Raw genomic sequence first — 19,972 nt, 5'->3', positions numbered from 1 at the left:
TATTTTTTCATAAAAAAATTCAGTAGTTTTTAAAAAATGTTATGGCGTTGCAAGGAAAACAGAAAGTGCTTTCAAAAATTGTGATTTTATTGACGTTTTCAATTTCAGAATTTTACTTTCATCGAACTCTTTCAATTTTCAGATTGTAAAAGCAAATTCCTGAAATTCCTGCGTAAACTTTGTAACTTTATGTTAAACCTGTAGCATGGCGCTTAACGGGCTTGTAAAATAAACACATGATGGTGTAAAAAGAGCCGTCGTTCACAAACAAAATGATTTTTAAAAATTCCTGTACGGTATATGTAAGAATGCGATTATCCGACATAAGCCTTCCATAAAAAACACAAACTCACCACTCACAGTAGCCTTTATTGAAATTTAAAATAAAACGCATACCTACACACAGGCCATGCCTTTGTGGGATTTTCTTGTTTTTATGTAATAGTGTATTTTGTATTTGTTTCTTATGTATACCTATCGTAAAACAGTAAAAAAATGGCAATAAATAAAATAAAATAAAAAAAGGTGTTGGTAACCAGATTAATTACAATTAATAAATGTCCATCTTTAAAGTTCAATCATTCACTCTTTATATTCTGTGCTCTTAACATTGTATTACAAAACAAAATGCTTTTTACAGTGTTTACATGTTTTTTTCTTTTCACAGCAATATTTTCTTTTTTTCTTTATGAGCACAAGTCGAAAAGAATTTATGGAAGAACAAAATATTGTGCGCGATATCCCTAAAATCTTTTTCTAGAATTCTGTGAACGCACGATAAAAAGGTTGGCATTTCACGCAAAACCGGGCACAGTAATTTGAATATCTATTAAGGTTTCCATAGCACCAACTTGACAGACATTTTGTATGAAAATTTAGATTAAGTTTGGGTAACTAAAAATGTTTATGCGCTTTATTCTACCTGGTTCCTTCAAGTGGCTTTCTGTGTATAATCCAAATACGTTAAGGGTTATGTAATTCAATATTTATTTTATTAACTCTTGTGTGTCTGTGGTAAAACACAAGTCTACATAGGATACAAGACTTGATATACTCGTATATATCCTATTTATTTATTAGATGAAGTTGTATTTTTTCTTCAAATGGATTTTTTCCCACGGAACTGGGAAAATAACATTTGAATAAATATGCTGGATATAAATTTAATATAATATGCGATCTGAAGAACAATTATACGAATAAAAATTATGCCAATACATCTGTTTAACTGTATAAGAAAGAACACGAGCATAGAACTTATAACAAGGAAGACAGAGACGCTGTTTTGTGTCCAATGTTTTTGTAAAAGAGTCAAAAACCAGTTGGTTATTGGCAGTAAACGGGAGTGTGCGCTAGTTATATAAACGGTGTTTGTTTTTTATTTTCTTTTTGATTCATTTATTTTTTTAAAAACATATGAATACCTCGTTGGGCTCAACCCGTGTCAAGGCATTGATTTACATGATTTAATATATACTTATGATGTCTAAAAAATGTAAATAAAGTTATTCATATTTATGCTTAAATCTTCACAGTAATACATAAATAATAGTAAGAAAAAACAAAATAATATTATTAGTACAGCTCACATATTTTACTACTATGCAGACAAAAACAAGCTACTGTCGCGTCGTAGGCTCCTTTACATCAGTAAGTTCCCGGTGGCCTAACATCCGCACAAATGCCAAATATATATGACATATATTCATCGAGACACTGTGTGGGTACAAATACAAACATGAAATGCAAAAATAATTTTATTTAAACAAGTCTACTGCTTTGGTGGGGTGACCATTTCAAGACAGTTCTCGGGACCCAAATCAAGTAGCCATTTTTTTTTTTTAAATAATTTACATTGCTCAAGATTTTTATCTACTTAAAAATAGTTAAATTATATCACAACAACACGTCTTAACTAAATTATATTTTTTTATTAATAATGGAAATAGAATCGATTAGTAGTATTAATGTATGTTTTTTTTTCTTTCAAATGTTTGTACTTTATAATTCTCTGTCTTTTGTTTGAGGTTGAATGATGTTACATCACCACGTGTAAACGAATTTAGTAGCACATTTTTTTAAAAGTTAAAAAAATGAATAATACTTTGAGAAAATGTAAAGAGGTACGTACTAATAAAATTTCTTTGGCATTTAAAAGAAAATAATATTTATTTACAAACAAAGATACGCGGAAAACAAACATTACATTCATTTGACTAATTTTATTAATTTTATTCATATGATTTATATTGTTTATTTGATTTATTTTCTTTTTTTATTTATGTAATTTATTTTATTTATTTGTTTTTTAAAATAATTTTATTTATTTTATTATTATTGTAATTGTAATTTTTTTATTTTTTCTATTATAAAAAAAGATTAATAATAAAAATAATATGATCTTAATGGAGTTACCCGTGTCGAGGACATTAAAATATATTTTTAATATATTTTTTAATATTTTTACATGTGAGAATAAACAATGAAGACTTAATGGTATTACACTTTCTATTAGCAAGAATATTTGCCTCTTAAATGTTGATCTCCAAAGTGATGATGTTCAGCTGCCTGACTGGTCTTCCAAACGGCATACACAGAGGCTGGTTGGTTCTGGAAGCCAGGAGGTAAAACAGTTATGTGTGTAAAATAGAGTCAGATTTTATACTCGATGGTCACTCTTAGGTATAAATCCTAAGAAAAAGATAATCGAGTCGTGATAAGCCCGCCTCGTAGGGTAGTTGTTGACGCATTTACTTACCATGCTTGATGTCCATGGTTCGATTTCTTGCAAAAGAGATGTGAAATATTGGTTTTACACTACATTACTTAATTGATCTCAGACTGGCACATAAAGCGTGAAACTGATTACCTCACTTTTAATGTAACTAAAACGATCAAGATACACCGTAATTGGAGCACCAATGTAGTGCTCTATGCACCACTAGATGCAGACAGGGAAATGGTGATGACGATATTTCATTTTATATACTGTACCGCTGATAATTTCATGGTGAATATTTCCGTTGTAAAAAATCCTGAACTTTCTTCAAATTGTCACATCAAAAATGTTTTTTTAATCAAAATGCAAATTATTGACTGATTTCATTTAGTTATTCAATAAATAAATAAACTTCATAAGAAGCAGTTATAATTAAAAACAGAATGTAATAAGAAATAGATGATATTTTTCTTTAAACATGCTTAATATTAAGCCTATAAATGTAAAAATATTTTTTAAATGCGATCGTAAAGAAAGTAGTAAAAAAAAGATTTACAATGTGTTATTAAATATAATTGTATAAAAGTACAAATATTAAACAAATTTCACATTTTGGCCAAACCTTTTTTAGTTTATTTACAAAAACATAATTTTTTTAATTAAAGGATTCATTAAAATAATTTACACTGAAATAATCACTGCCTTATTTTATGAACGCTAAAAGTTTTAAAAACAAAATTGCGTTTGGAGCAAGCTAGAGGTAAGGAACCTGTTTCTAAAAATAAGAACACTAATATTTAGAAATCAGCATCATCATCATCATTCATATTTTGCATCTAATGGTGCATACGGCACTGCATTGGTACACCAATCGTAGCGTACCTTGATCGTTTTTCTTACATGAAGGAAAGATGATTAGTCTACACTACAGGCGCCAGCCCAGGGACAAAGAAAAAAATTAGTATAAAAACATACTGTTACATCATAGAGAATTTGGCCCTTCGGGTCTCATGTAATCAGCCTTTCGGGCTTCAGATTTCAGCTCTTTGCACCTCAGTTGATAAGAATATCGATTACATAGAAATATCATACCTTCGGGCCTCTATTTTATTTGCTATTACTATCTCACTCGAAATAATGCTACAACAAATTAATTTCTATTCTTCTTCTTTAATTTTAAATTCCTACTTAAAAAATGCATTAACACGCGATTAATTTTTTTTTTTTTAAACATGATTAAAAAAGATGACAAGCCAGCTGTGGCCAACTGTTACAGGCCAGTTTATTTGGCCGTTTAGGCCTCATTTATTCGGACTTAATGAATCTATCCTCTTGGCCTCATTAAATCTGCCCTACATGTTTTAGTTATATTAATACAAACATGTTTTAAATATCTACACAAAAAGTTCGGTTAGTAAGCGGTTAAATTTTTATTGCGAAGAATCTGTAATTTAAAATAATAACCGCTATCGCCAATCGTTATATGCTATTAAATTCGTCTCTCCAAGGCGTATTTAACTGGCCCCAGAGGCCTTAATAAATCTGTCCTCATTGCCTTGTTTAATCGTTGATCCCCTCTAAGGGTCTTTGTTAACCCTTCATGGGATAATTATTTTGGTTGATAGCGTCTTCCACACGTAAAAAAATATGTTCATTTTTAAGATAATAAATCTTTTGCATTTTAAAAAGCTGTGTTGAAGACTAATCTCTCTGATACTTTTATGAAATAAGACTTATTATTAATACGAAATATTTAATAATAAATACCTCAATTCTAGTGGTCAATGTATGTACTACTTCTAGGTGTCCTATTAAGGGTTGATTAGTATCTTGGATACTCTATATTAGTAAGCCATTCTACAAATTATAATTAATATTCATTAATCTTGGCGCTATAAGTTATCTTTAATAATAATTAAAACGAAATATGTTATTAAGGATACGACTTAATTATTTTCTCAATGTTAACAAACACTTAATTGAAGCTAATCTATACATTAATATGTTCCCTAAGTTCTTGGAATTTTGTCGTTATAAATTTAAAGGGATGTAAGAATATTCTCACGGCTTTTCAAAATGATAATTTAGATGTCATGTTTTTATGATAATATTGAATAATTCTCGTGGCTTATTAAAAGAAAACAATTTATACGGAAATATTTTTGTGATAACAATAGTTGAAGAAATATATTCTCATGGTATATTTTTCAAAAAAATTGGTAAATATTAATAGAGAAATGGAGAGACAATTGTTATTGTTTTTGAATTTTAAATTTTAATACACGAAAATGACCCTGATTTTGCGTTGATACCACGATAATAAGGCTCAAATTCCTGTTAACGAGTATTAGGGACAAACGCAATCAATCATTCTAGAGTAATATTATAGGCATTTCATGTCAACCACGCTGGGAATCAAACCCGAGACCTCTTGCATGGTAGGTTTAAATTAAAGAATTATATTTGTTGATACTATTCTAAATTTCAATAAAAATTCATGTTATGTAAATTAAACGTTTGTCATTCATTTGCTTCGTATAACAATAACCTATGTTATGTTTATAACTTACTGTTAGATAATATTATCATGTTATGTATTTTACGAATGCCATGCTGATAAAAATCACAATACAATATGTTTACCCATAGGCAAAACATTGATTGTACAAAACGTGAAAGGTATTAAGAATTATTAAAATATAAAAGTATAACTAGCCATGTTAAATTTACTTCAAATTTCGTGTTTTGGTATCACTGTTCAGTAAAAATTTGCAGAACAGAATTTCTCGTAAAAATATTATGCATTCTAATCAAAGTGTCAACTTTCAACTCATTTAGGTCACATTGTATGTTCCTAAAAAAAACGGACATAACAATACAATTTTATAAATATACAGGAATATCTCTTGTCAAAGTTTTCGTGAAGGTTTTTTAAAGGTTTCATGCGTTTTTCTGGAAAATATTAATCCAAGAAGCGTTTCCGCGATCAAATTTTTCATTTCATTTTTAAGACTTAAGTTCGTTATGTCAGCTTTCTTCAGTTATATTATCGCTAGAAGCTATGACACCGGCTGTCATTTAAACAAACGAAGTTTTTAACGAAGCGTTTTACCAACATAAAAAAGCATTTTAACTCGACTTTTTAAATATTACGACATATACGTCGTCAGTCTTCCATAATGTGAGTGAGTGCGCTTACTCAGGCGGGACTCCCTCACAATACAAGTCAAAGCTACCAGGAGTACAGAAACGACTCCAGGTAAGTATGACGACGCCAGCATTGGTTTACACACACTGTCGTGTTTGTGATGTTTTGCTAGTGTTGGTTATGTAAGTTCGACCGGTTTTCGTACGTTTAGGCGGGAACACATTTGTCTACTGCGGGAAATACCGCTTCGATAGTTATGTGCGCCTAGTACTTTTTGTCGAGGAGAAAACGTATAACAAAATAACGATGATGGCTAGAAGTATAAAAAAAAACCACTTGATGACATAAATTTCACTGTTTTATTTTCACATAGAAGTTTTTTGATTTTGAAATGACTCCGCCTGTGACGCCAGAAGATCTCTTTGGTGAGTTCTGCTGATTAAAAGGTTGGCTTCCCGTAAACCGCAAATCTATCACAACAGTTTGTGATTCAAAGACATCCATCTTTGGTTGATTTGGAAGTACTAGTAACGTCGTTCAAAGTTGTTCATTTTCATTCAATTTTTTTTATGCATTTTCAAGAAACTTCGCCTTACAATGAAATGCTCAATTTTTTACCGCCCACAAGAAAACATTTTTTCTATCCAATTTTTTTTTCTTTACAGATTATGAGGTTAAAATATTATTTGAAATGAATTGTTCATAAATTAAGGTTACAACACTTTATAATAATAATTAATTAATATAAAAATGCTATATTAAAGCCATAGAAGAAGTTAATAAACGATTTTATTAAATCAGTAAAATTATTGAAATTTCGAAAATATTTACAAATTGCAGGAATTATGTTTAGATAAAAGTAGCATTTCGATATTAATTAATATTTTTTAATATTTAAAAATATTTATTATACCGTAAGGAACTTTAGGGTTTAGAATTGTACATCATCAGGTAGGTCAGTTGATTTTTATCAGATTTTAGTTCTTTTTTAAATTTCTGTGTTGATATTGTGTGTACATTTTTAGTCCATTATTCGTAAGTCGGGATTAACATGTTCTTGTTTTTGCTCTTCGTGTGGTAGAGTTGTGATCTTCTCGTGTTGTAATTGTAGAAATCAGTTACTACTGTCAGGGAAATGTCATCGTCTATGATGTGTCCTTGTGTTATTTTGTATAGATTGGAGAGTTTCCACTGTTAATTTGGAGTAAATGTGATATGAATCACCCGTATTCCGATGTTTGACTTAATCAGAACTTAATTGTAATGTTTCTACATATTAAGTTTCTTAAAAAATATTTGATTGTAATGAAACGTATCAGAATTTCTTTACCATTTAAGATTCTTAACACTGCATATTCTAAACATTTCGACTATTTTTCTTTAAAGTATGTTACAAATCAAATTTCTTAATATTGGGCCTTACTTATAAATTTGGCATAAAGTTTCGTCTAGGCACAGTGAAATACCATCCTAATTACATTGGTAGAAAAATCATAGTATCCCTATCCTTATTTTACCACTATGCCTAGGCGTAATTTTATACCAAGTTTATTAGGCCCTTAAAGTAATTAGTTCATTACTGAACATATATCAATCCATATACGATTATATTCATATATATATTCAAATAAACATCCAAAGTCGGTCTAATGAGTAATGAGTAAGTACTTGTATGTAGACCCTTTTAATTATGTTAATTTATTTATTTATGAAGTAGAATTATGATTAATTCAAAATTATTTTTTTACCTTGTATTCAATGCAAAAGTCTTTCACAAGGATACAAATTGAGGTTGTATAAATTCTTCAAAATGTTTTGTTCGGAAACAATGAAGGAAAAAATTATGAAGTCGTATGCATAATCAATTCAAATAGATGTTTGGACTATGATATTGTAAAAAAACTGAACTAATTATATTACGTGAAAACTGACGTACTAAGTGTTATTATATACTCGTATGTGTACACAATCACAAAACAATGGTTACCTACCTACTGTATTATATGGGACTTGTTGCACATTATTAATTCAATGTGTGTCAATAAAATTTAAAAATAAAATGATCTTTTTTTTTTAGAACAAGGTTTCGAAAATTACCATACGTTTCAAAAATACAATCATAACATTACATAGCAAAAGCATTTTTTAAAAGGTTTTGAAAGTAGGTAAAGACAGTTTTTTTAAATAAATAAAATCAAACCTCTTGCCAAGCTCTCTCTTAAACCTTGTTTGATATAAATACACACACATTCATACACACACACACACACATAAAAAACATCGCATTCAAACAATTATCTTTTCTTGTGTATTATGTTTATTAGATTTACAGTGATTTTTTTAATGAAGGGGTGAGGAATGAGGGGGTGAAGGGAGGGACATGAGTTTTGCAAGAATAGGGTAAATATTACAATAAAATGTCGTATTTTATTATATAAATAAAAGACGAGTGATACGAGACTGGTCTCGAAGATGTCGCGAAAGCGATGAAACCAGTCACTGGATATTCCAAATCGTTCTAACTTATCAAGTAATTCAGAGTTAGCATCTGGATAACATACATCCGCATAATCAAGGAGTGGAAGAAGTAAGCTCTGGACTAATGTTTGCATTAATTGGCAAGAAATTCTGTAATCTTTTAAGTGAGTGCAAACTGCTATAAAGTTAACGACTGACTTCGTTAACTCGATCGTGCCACCCTAAATGCTTATGAATGAGTATACATAAGTTTTTGACTGAAATCATAATGGAATTTCTGTACCATCTATTTTGAAAAGAGAAAGTGTGGAAAAATTCACAAAGTACAAAGGTAAAGGGATACACAGTAAAATAAATATCTCAACTTCAGTGGAAAACATTTGAAAGGGAATAATACAATAATTCACGATATACCTACGACACTTTTGAAAGAAATGAACATGTTGCAAGGCAGAACAACAACATTCGAAATGATCAGTCGGCTTACCAAATTAACCAATACAAGCGTTCTTTTTAAAGCATTATTTGAACCCACCAAATATTTAAAACGAAGTTGTTAGTGATTTGAATGCGCTCTTTACAAATACATATATTATTTTATAAACGAAATATTGATAAATTTAGTTTTCGGCCGGAAAAGGTATATTATAATTTTATAATGTAGCACTCATAGATTGCAGAAGTTTAAAATTTGTATTATTTCAAATACCTTTGTCATCTAATTTATTTGGTTATGATTAAAGACAAGTAGTTTTATATCCTGTTACCCATTACATAAACAGAAGTAAGTACGACAGTTTTATCGCTCTATAAATCTTAAGTTGCTGGCATTCAGAATGAACATTGTTCATTTAGTTGTTCTTTTGTACTATGGCAAAAGCAAGGATACACGACATTGAAATACATTAAAAAATAAAAAGTAATATTTTATTAAGTTGACATTAAATAAATTTTTAAGCTGATTATTGTATTTTTATTCTCAAATTTCTTATTTCTTGTATTATTTTATAAATATTGCATCCTGTAATATTATTTTATTTAAACATTTGAGGCTGATATAAACAAAAGTTAGAATTAAGTTGGATTTTGCTATTTATTTTTTCGATATAAGGATTGGAAGGTAGCGTAATATATATTTTTTTCAAAATATATTTAATTTTAAATTACTGAAACGAAAGTGCAAATGATAAAATGTAAAAGTTGAATTGTTAATTGATTATTGTACTGTACAATTTTAAAGGAAAAATAATTAGAAATAATACAGATATAGGACTATTTTACAAAAATCAAACTGACGCATTTACTATCAAATACATAAACGAAGACCTGACTATGTTGTCTAAATGGACAAATACAAACCCAATTACACTGAATAAAAAAAAGTTATGTATAAATTTTTAATCTAGAAAATAATGTCATAAAATAGATGATTACATAAACAAAGATCGACTGATTGAAATTGAACATATTAAATATTTAGGACTAACAATAGACAGATAATTGACATGGACGGCTAACATCTATAATTGAAGTTACAAAATAGCAACGTTATCGAGTCTTTTTTTTTTAAATCAAAAATTTTGTTCCAAAACGGAAAAAAATCTTATGTATGAAGCCAATTTCTAATGTAAAATATGTTTTATCCAACAACTATGGGGAACAGGAAACCAAGATGACATAAACAGACTACAACGACAGCAAAATAAAATATTGAAGCTAGTATATGACCTCCGTCATCTAACACCAACTAAAGAACTTAAAAAAATAACTACACAATTAAATGTGAATGAACTTTTTCAACTAGAATCTTAAAAAATTATTCATAAGTTAGCCACTGATATTATTTCAGACAAAGAACTAAAACTGGATTTAAAAAAAAATAAACATGGACATAATACCAGAATCAGAAAAATACGACATACAACATTCCAAAACAAGACAAGGACAATCGAGACTAATAAATCAGGGAATGAAATTATATAATAAACTACCAGACAAAACTTAACAAAAGACTCAAACAAACTTTTCAAAAGTCGTTAAAAATATAACTATCAACAACAGAATATTAATCAAAAATGATACATAATTTTTGTAAAATGAATGATAATGCAAATTTTTAATAAAAATGATTATATTAATTATTTTTTGATTAAAAAAAAAATTCATAAAGTTATTTCGGCTTTTTGTCTTTTACTTCGTGAAACATGATTAAATTAATAAAAAAATAAAGTTGTAATATTATAATGTAATATATAAGTGATTTAAAAATTAAACCGAATAAGTTTTAGATATTCAGTAATAAACATACCTACTTTTAATCTGGAACAAAATCATTATTATTTTTAAATACCTCTAAACAAGAACATAATCTAACATATGAATTGACATATTTGAAATAAGATCTTTGCTTTTTATTTCAGAAATTATTTGCATATTAAAAAAAAAACCTGACATCCTATAAAAGCAAAATTGCCCGTTCAAGGGACTATAGTTTATACGTTTTGTCGGTATCGTAGAACAACGACAGATGTGCAAAAAATAGGACATTGACTTACTTTTATATGTAATATTGAAGAAGTTTAATAAAAGCATTTATTCCAGGTTATTTAAAAAAAAGTACACAGCTTACCTAAGTTTCAAATAGTATACTTTTCAAATTATGACAAACAAGGTTTTTTATATGTTTGAAACATTTCTACTGCCAAATTTTGACAATATGTTTAAAACTGTTTATATAAATTTTATACTGTTTATCTTTTCAAACTTCTTAATATGCTGATAACTGTAAGTATATATATTTTTAAAACTATATTTCACTTTTAATTTTATAACTGAACTCGACTTAAATATATGTGTATTATTGTATTTGCAACTAATATGTAAAAGGCAACTAAGTGACGTTTATTTCAATAACATAAAAAAAAAAAAAGATTAAATTTAAGAGGATAAAGTTCTTTCAGTTCTTTATACTAACCGTACTTGACAGTATGTAGTTCAATGATTACTATAGACGGTCGCTGTGGGGAAGCATTGAATACAGCACGACATATTGTATTTCAAAGGCCCCCTTGCAATTTATTTATTCAACAGATATACATTCTTCTGATGAGTTGTGTCAACGGCAAATTGATTTCTTTTCTTGCATATCTAGAATCTTTTTACAATCTTAATTATACTTTTTTTTAACATTCAGCAGAATAATATCAACATATAATTTAATTTCTAATAAAACGTACCTATAGATAAGATTTTCAATTGATCTATCTACAATGGAAATAAATGAAAATACTAAAAAGAAATAGGTTCACAGCATTTCATAACCATCATAATCTCCGTTTCCAAACCAAGTGGTGCAACGAATCTGATTTATCTTCACTTGATTTTCTCAGTCAGAAGTTGAAAGCACTCATCAAAGTTCCGATTCTATTTCACGCACAGAACTGTATTTTTCATCCGCAAGGACAGAGATAATTTTTGGTTTAACACAAATATTTCAACTCTCGGAGCCAAGTTGTAAATAATTCACCGATAAAAAATGGGTTTTTTATTTTTGGTTATAAATTCATATAAAAACGTATTATATGTTACAAAAAATACGCATCCCTAAATCAAGTTGAGAGCAAGAGCAGAAGAAGTTGTAGTAGAGCAGGGTCAAGCCTTGTACCACTAATATGTGTGTCCTACCATGGTATCACTTTTCTGTGAACCAATGTGTTCTTTTTAATAACAAACAGAACAGAGGAATAAACCAATGAATATGAACATATGAGCCAAACCAAATGAATCTTACTGAAATTATTGTCATTTATACTTAGAAATAGTACACTATCTGTTCATGCTACTGGCCAAAAACTCATAGACGCTCGAATAACTGGTTCGCGTTTTTGCGTAATCTTTACATTCTTTGTCACTGAACCCTAAGGATACAAATAAATGCAATTGCCCACCTTGTACTGGGGTTCTTAGCACCTTATTGCTAGAAACTTCTCTCGTGGCAAGCAGGATTAAATTCTGTGGTAAGGAAGGATTGGCACTTGTTGTTTTTTTTTTTATTATTATGCGATAAAACGATATGCATTAACATCGCTAAAACAAATTATTTGCGATCGAGCTGGGAATATGAAATCACATGCATACTCGGTGACAGTTCGATTGTTATTAGGACCGGAGATAAAAATATGGTACCAACAGTAGGATAATTACAACATCTGAACCAGGGCCCAGTAGGTAGCAAATAAATCTAACGCCGCAACATAGTAAATGTGCTATAGACAAACATATATAGTACATGTGGCATGTGGCATTATACAACTGTTCTACAGAGACAAAATCGTTATTTAATATTCTGTAATTAAATAGATACAAAGAAAAGTTTTTTAATTCACCATAATTATGATGTTTTACTGATTTTTTAACGGAATGTCCGTTTGAAACTAACTCGGCAAAACGTATTTATTAATTTAAATCACATTTCGTTTGAACCGTTTTGTTTATTTCCGTTCTACTAACGCGATTAATACTTCATAAAATATTTTTACAATACATAATACAAGTATTTTAAAATAAAGAAAAAGTCTACACGTTAATGATATTGCGTATTCTGTCAAAATATAATAATGTTCTTTACAAGGTGTTTTCTCTAAATATACGAATCTTTCTAAACCTTTTTGGAAAAAAATGGTTGGAAAATAGAATTTTTTTTTTATTATTTTCTATTTACAGTTGTAAAGATTTTACCCCAAAAGAAATGTGAATTATTTTCGCTTCGATAATGTTTTAACCATCAATAAAAAAAGACCTAAAATTGTATGTTTTTCAAACCACTTTTTTGTTGGGTATATTAAGAAATGCGATCAGTGAGGAGATCTAATTTTTTTTTGATACTAACTCTCATGTAGCTAGCTGTAACACGAGGCTACATGGTATACAAGACATGATATATCTCTCTTATTTATTTAATTTATAAAGTTGTATTTTTTGTAATATTCAAATAGACATTCTTGCGTGGGATTCAGAGAGGAAAATTTGTATAAATATGAAGGATTTTAAAATCAAAAAGTATTTATCCTTGCTATCCGAAGAATACGGTTTGATTCATGCTTTTTAATCACTTTTAGTTAGTATTTTTAAAACTTGAAACTGTTAAAATACCCTTTTTTCTTAGATTTTAAAAAAAAACTACTTTCATATATTTTTTCCCCTTATAATATAATTGAACTTAAAAAATAAAAATGGTTAATTGATAACCTTGGCATGTTTTGTAATATGGAAACTTCACTGGTCCATTAGAGATAAGTTTGATTTTTTAAACATTAAAACCATCTAGTTGTATTGTATGTTTCCTGAATAAAAGAAAATAAAAAAGAAAATAATTATACTAATGAAAGTGATGTCAAAACCGTCATAAATCTGTTTTACTGTAAAAAAACTACTGTACAAATATTACAGAGATGCTATTATATGGCTGGTGTTTGTGTGAAATATACAAAACAAAAGAAGAAATTTGTTCAATCAGTCGTTATTAAAAGTTAGCAGGGGTACACGTTACTTAGATAACCGGAGTAAAAATGATTTTCTAAATTTATATTGCTATAACAGACCTAAATACGTTATATTTTTAATGATAGATTTTTACAAACTACAGATATTATCTGTAGTTTGTAAAAAAACAAAAAATGCTCTAGTGCTGTGTGTAGTTTATGATCAGAGGAGAATATACGGGAATTCTTTCATATGAAGAAAAGTGAGACCACATTGCCGAAAATAAGACCTTAAATTTTACTTTAAAGCTTTTTCTGGGTATAATACACTTAAATATTTATAAATTTAAAAACCTACAATTATTATAAAAATTAAAAGGGTCTTCTCTTGTATTTAAAAAAAATATTTGTAGATAAAAAGATTATCAAGATATTCGATTAATAACAGAAGGGATTAAAATTATTTACGAGTATACATCGAGTATTTTGCAAGTAAAATCTATAAACGACTTTCACTGTGCATTAAAACAATTGGAGAAAATATTTAAAAAAGGCTTTAAAAAAGTGGATAGTGGAGCTAGGTAGAAGTAAAATGGATTATCTCATTTGCCCAAACCAATATTAAATCATCTGCTCCAAATAGAGAAAACAAAACGTAAACTTTACTCTAACGTATAGCTTACGTCTTGTTTTCGTTTTTTTATTGTGAGTTTTACAATAAAAATAATAAATTATAAAAAAAAATTATGCAAACATAAATACTTAGTTTTTAAAAATGCACGAATATATTGTTATTTCTATCTGTATATTGATTCTTTTTTGTATATTCTCACATGTAAAAATAAATAAAAAGTGTCTTGTTAAGTGTCCTTAGCACGGGTAATCCCAGTGAGGTCACATTCTTTTTATTATAAATAAGTATTAATTATGGAAAAAAAAATATATCTATATTTATTTTAAGATGTAATGATGATTTGTATTGTAACCTTGTTAGTATTTGCTTTTGATTTAGAAATATTTACCCTTGAACTTTAATGTTTTGTACAAAATGTAACCACGCGGAAGATGAGAGGCGGATGATTCTTAATCTCTTTGTTATTTTCGATTTTCAAGGCAACCTACGTGTTTTACCATAAAAAATACACAAATGGTTTCATTTTAACTTATTCAATAATTACCGGTAGGATCCCACGATCAAAAAATTACAATATTAGTTCATTATTTATACGTTTAGAATTCGTAACCCATTTTTATCGTTTTTTAAGTCATATCTCAGTGAAAAGAACTAGTTTGTAAGAGTAAATAATTCCATCTCAAACAGCATTAATGTATCTTCGGGTGTACCACAGGGTCAATTACCTTGCTCCATTGCTATTCAATATATTCATCAATGATCTAAAAAAATGATTTTCTTACTTCATCAATTTGACTGTTTGCTGACGACTCTAAGATTCTTAAACAGATTGACAGCCCCTCTGATGGTTAACTACTACAATCTGATTTATTGTCTTTTAGTACCTGGTGCTCATCCAAGAATCTACATCTCAACTTAAATAAGTGCAAAGAAATAATATGTTTTGTCTGGAGAATCCAATCATATATGACTACTCGTTGAACAATGAAATATTATCATCGACACTAAACTTTATTTTACAATCAATATTGAACATGTTATCAATAAGTCCTTAAAATTCCTTGGATTTATCAACAGAAGCACAACTGAGTTCAGAAGTATCAATACCTTTAAAACTCCCCTGTGTTTCCTAGTTTGCCCGCACCTAGAAGTAGTCCTTTGTTATCCTGGTCTCCATATTATGATGTTCACATCAAGAATAATGAATCAGCAACAATAACTTCGATTTTCAAGAAAAGTAGGCTGGAGGCTTATTCAGAAACCAATATACGTATAATGAGTTAGAAACTAGCTTAAATATACCTTCTCTTTAAGACCGTCGAGATAAGTCCGACCTTCTAGTCCTATTGAAAATTCTCAATTAAATTTTGATGCGCCTGAACTACTAAGCTCAATAAAATTAAATATCCCAACTAGAAACCTCAGACAAAACTTACTCTTACATACCGATAACCTGAGAACTAATAGTTTTTATTCATCTATGCCCAGAATTCTTCAGTCTGCCAACAAACAAACCAGTCTGGATTTTTTTGGTAACAAGTTGTCTTCTTTCGAACGATCACTGAATCAAATTCAATTATAAATACCTCTCCCCCGCTTCCACTCTCACAAAGTCTGCAATATTCCATTGTGTCTTTCTACTTTCCTTTATATTAAGTTTCCATGCAAAAATATGTCCTTAAAAATGCCCATTGGGTGTATATATAAATAAATTAATTAATTAACAGAATATTTCAAAAACCAAATTTAATAATTCTAGAAAATTGTTATAAATATTTCTGAAATTATTGCCAAAGAAGGAAAAAACATTTTTGAGAGGGAAATATTCAAGTCTAGGCATTTACAGTGCTTATGACCTATCACTGACTGTTTTACGTAGCCACTTTACATACAGGGTAATATTCACCATTCGCTATGTTTAAACATACGCATACTCTCAACGCATCCACCGGTTGACTTTTGCAAGAAAAAAGAGTTAAAACTTTTATTGTTTTTTGAACATAGGTAGAATGGTTGGCGGCCTTCGCGGTGCAGTGGTCAAGACGCTTGACTCACACACGGAAGGTTCCGGGTTCGATTCCCGGTGAGAACACAAAAATTAAATGTGATTTTTCTCAAGCCTGGGTGTTCTGTGATGTAATTCACCACTGTAATTGGGCCTCCTGGCCTGTTGTGGTGCAAAAATAAAATTAAAAAATAAAATTAAAAATTAAAATTAAAATTAAATTAAAAATGGTGAATTACCCGCCGAGTAAAGTTGCCACTTTAACCATCCAATGACATATCACAAGCCCTGTTATGCCTAGATTTCCATATTTCCTCCTCAATAATGTTTTACCTCGCTGTTACAATAAATTTATATCATAATAACTCCCTAAGGAGAGAAATTTCATCTGTTTACAAACATTTGGAGATATTTAATACGTTTTGGGTATTTTTTTTCATTTATCGATGTTTTAAATCACAAAAAAACTATTGCCGGCTAGTTATGGTAATTCAAACAGGTTTTATTTCTTTGTCAAGGTGCTACAAACTATTACCTCTTTATTACTATATTATGTAGAATGATTTGTGTTACCGAAAAAATGCTTGCAAAACCTTTATATACTTTGTCAAATAATAATGTTTCTTTTGCAAACAAAACCGAGAAAATCATTTGCGAAAAAAAATGTTTAAATAAGTGGAATTTATTTTATAAATGCTGAAAAAAAAGTGGTCCCAGGACATTGTATGTAATGTGTGAAAATGACGTACATTTTGTATTTTTATTTTTAATCCCTAATTCAATAATCGCACTGAGGTTTTTTTTCGCAAATCTATACAAAAATATTTATTATAAATCCAAAATAATGATTTTTTTGTCTATGGAAACTATTATTTCATGCATATTTACGGTTTAGAAATACCACCGGTCAAGCTTTGTTCCACCAGTCACAATTCTTTATACATATTCTCAATAAATTATAGAACTCCACCATCTTTCATAAATTATATAAAATTAGTGTGTAACTTAATTAAATCAATGTAAGTTATATGAAATATTAAGTAAAAGTTTTTATCTTATAAAGATTGATTACAAAATAATATGTCAAATAAATTAAAACTTATTACATATAAATAATGTACATAAATGTACCACTAGACATACATAAGAATTAATTATGTATATTTAATCAATTTTCCGTGTAAAAAAATATTTTTCAAACCTGTTTTTCTATCCGCGTCTTTGTGATCAGATTTGTTTACAAGATCTATTTACATCGTTAAGTTCATAGTGAATTTTATTGACGTCACAGCCGTCGAAAAAATTCCCAGTTGAGCTAACGAACAACCGAAGCTTGGAGAAATACCCGGGTTGCATAACGCGAGAGGTATCGACGGACTCGTGTCCCACTTCTTGCTGACGCGTTTCCTAGAACAACGAAACGCCAGAACTTTCACTTTGGATAAACCGGATCTTAGTGCTGCAGACGGTCGGCTGCATCCGTGTTTCCACGAACGGCATTCGGCTCGCCGAAGCGATAAATAACTTAGACCTTAGATCCAATGATAAAAATACTATTTTTTGGCCATTTTTAGAAAAATCGCATGTAATAAGATAATATACAATGTTTGCATAATAAAAAATATTTATCTATTAACTCTATCTCTCTCTAACAATATACTCTGTATTAGTCACATTTACAATATAACCCGTAAATCACTGAAAATGTTAGGTTTCATGTTACGTGTGACTAAGGAACTCAAAAACATAGGTACTTTGAAATTGATGTAAGAACGGGTATATTTTATTATTGAAAAGTCAGTTAGAGTAAAACTCTACAATATGGACTCCTTGCTACAATTGACAAAAAGTTCTCTGGAAAGGGTCCAAAAAAATTTTTTAGGTAGGTGAGTAAATTTTATACTTGGAATTAGTGATAAACTTTTGAATAACGTTTTTTTATTAAAAACATTAAATGTGTTGAAACTTAACGAAAGAAGAAAATTTATTGACTTTTTAAACTTATTCAAAATTGTTAATTCAATATGGGATTGCCCAGAACTGTTATCTCTCATCAACTTCAGAGAGTCTAGAAGAATTATTAAAACCTAGATAGGTACCACCGTTTTATAACAATAATTCACGGACAGTGTATACGTGTAATGCTGTCTTAAATAGACTTCAAGATCTTGGCAATAGATTTCCACGTATCGGATATATTTAGTGTAGGATATTTTTCTTCTAGATCAAACCTATTGAACTTTTTCAAAGATAGTGAATGGAAATATAATTGTTATATGAAACATTGCTTTATTATTTTCATGTTATATTTATCCCTTTAAAACCCCGTATATAATACAAAGGCAATTAATACGTATTATTTATTTTATATATTTTATTACTAACCCTCTAATTCTTAAAATTTGAGGCTTCATTATTTTATTTGATTTTAACTTTTACTGTTTAATTTTTAGGTTTTATTTTTGTTTCTCATAATTTTTCGTAAAAGTGTTTAAAAAAAATGTTTTTATTATAAGTTTTGTACGAAGCGATTTTGCTGTTTATGTTAAAAAATATAAATAAAGAAATAAATATTTTTCAGTTTTAGTTATTGTTGCATATACTATAGATATATGATTTTTTTTGATCTGAAATAAAATTTGTTACTCCGCTACGTAGCTCTCGACATTCTACATCATTACTTGCAAATCCGGCAAAATCTAAAAAAAAGTGAGATATGAATTGAAACTTATTCAGAATACATTTTTTTATATTAAATGTAACATTTTCAGTTTAAAATACGGCTCTCATTGTCGTTTTTGTCCACCAGACCATTTTCAACGAAAGTAAGATAAGTGAAAAGAGTTTTGAGAGTCTTTATAAAATTGAAATGAAAACATTATTTTTTTTAAAATTGCTTAAGGGGTTTTTTAACGACTTCTGTCTTAAGTTGTGGACATTATTTATACCCAGTTCTTAAAAAAAAACTTAAAATGCCTATTTCTGCAGATTTGTGTTTTGGTCTGTTGAACAACAACGAACTGAAGCGACGTTGTGAGAATCTGACTTTCGAATTATTGGGTTCATTGCGAACATGGCGAACTCAACATGAATATTGAAAAGTAAGCAATCTCCAAAATCAAATTTAATATTTCACTTTTGTGTGTTAACATAATAATAATTATTTTATCTTTTTTTATACAAAACGTAAAGTGGTAATACTCGTTGTAAAAATTTGAAAGATAAAATAAATTTTAAGGATTCACTATAATTTTTTTTTTGAGATTTGCTCAAACTAAGGGTGGCTTTTATTTACTTTCAAATGCAACACAAGAGTAGCCCAAAATTCTTCATAAGAAAAAGTAATTAGTATTTTTTCCAAATATAAGATGTGTTCAACGACTCGCGAAAGTCAAACAAACGAAAGCTGAGCCTCAATAACAATTGAGGGTACTACCCGGCAAAATTCAAAATTTAAAAAAGTGAGATATTAATTGAAACTTATTCAGAATACAATTTTGTAAGACTT

The sequence above is a fragment of the Micrasema longulum genome, unplaced genomic scaffold (genome assembly GCF_059751315.1).
Source record: "Micrasema longulum isolate JH-2025_06_02 unplaced genomic scaffold, ASM5975131v1 h1tg000557l, whole genome shotgun sequence".
NCBI classification, from domain to species: Eukaryota; Metazoa; Arthropoda; class Insecta; order Trichoptera; family Brachycentridae; genus Micrasema; species Micrasema longulum.
Note: the sequence above shows the minus strand (reverse complement) of the source record.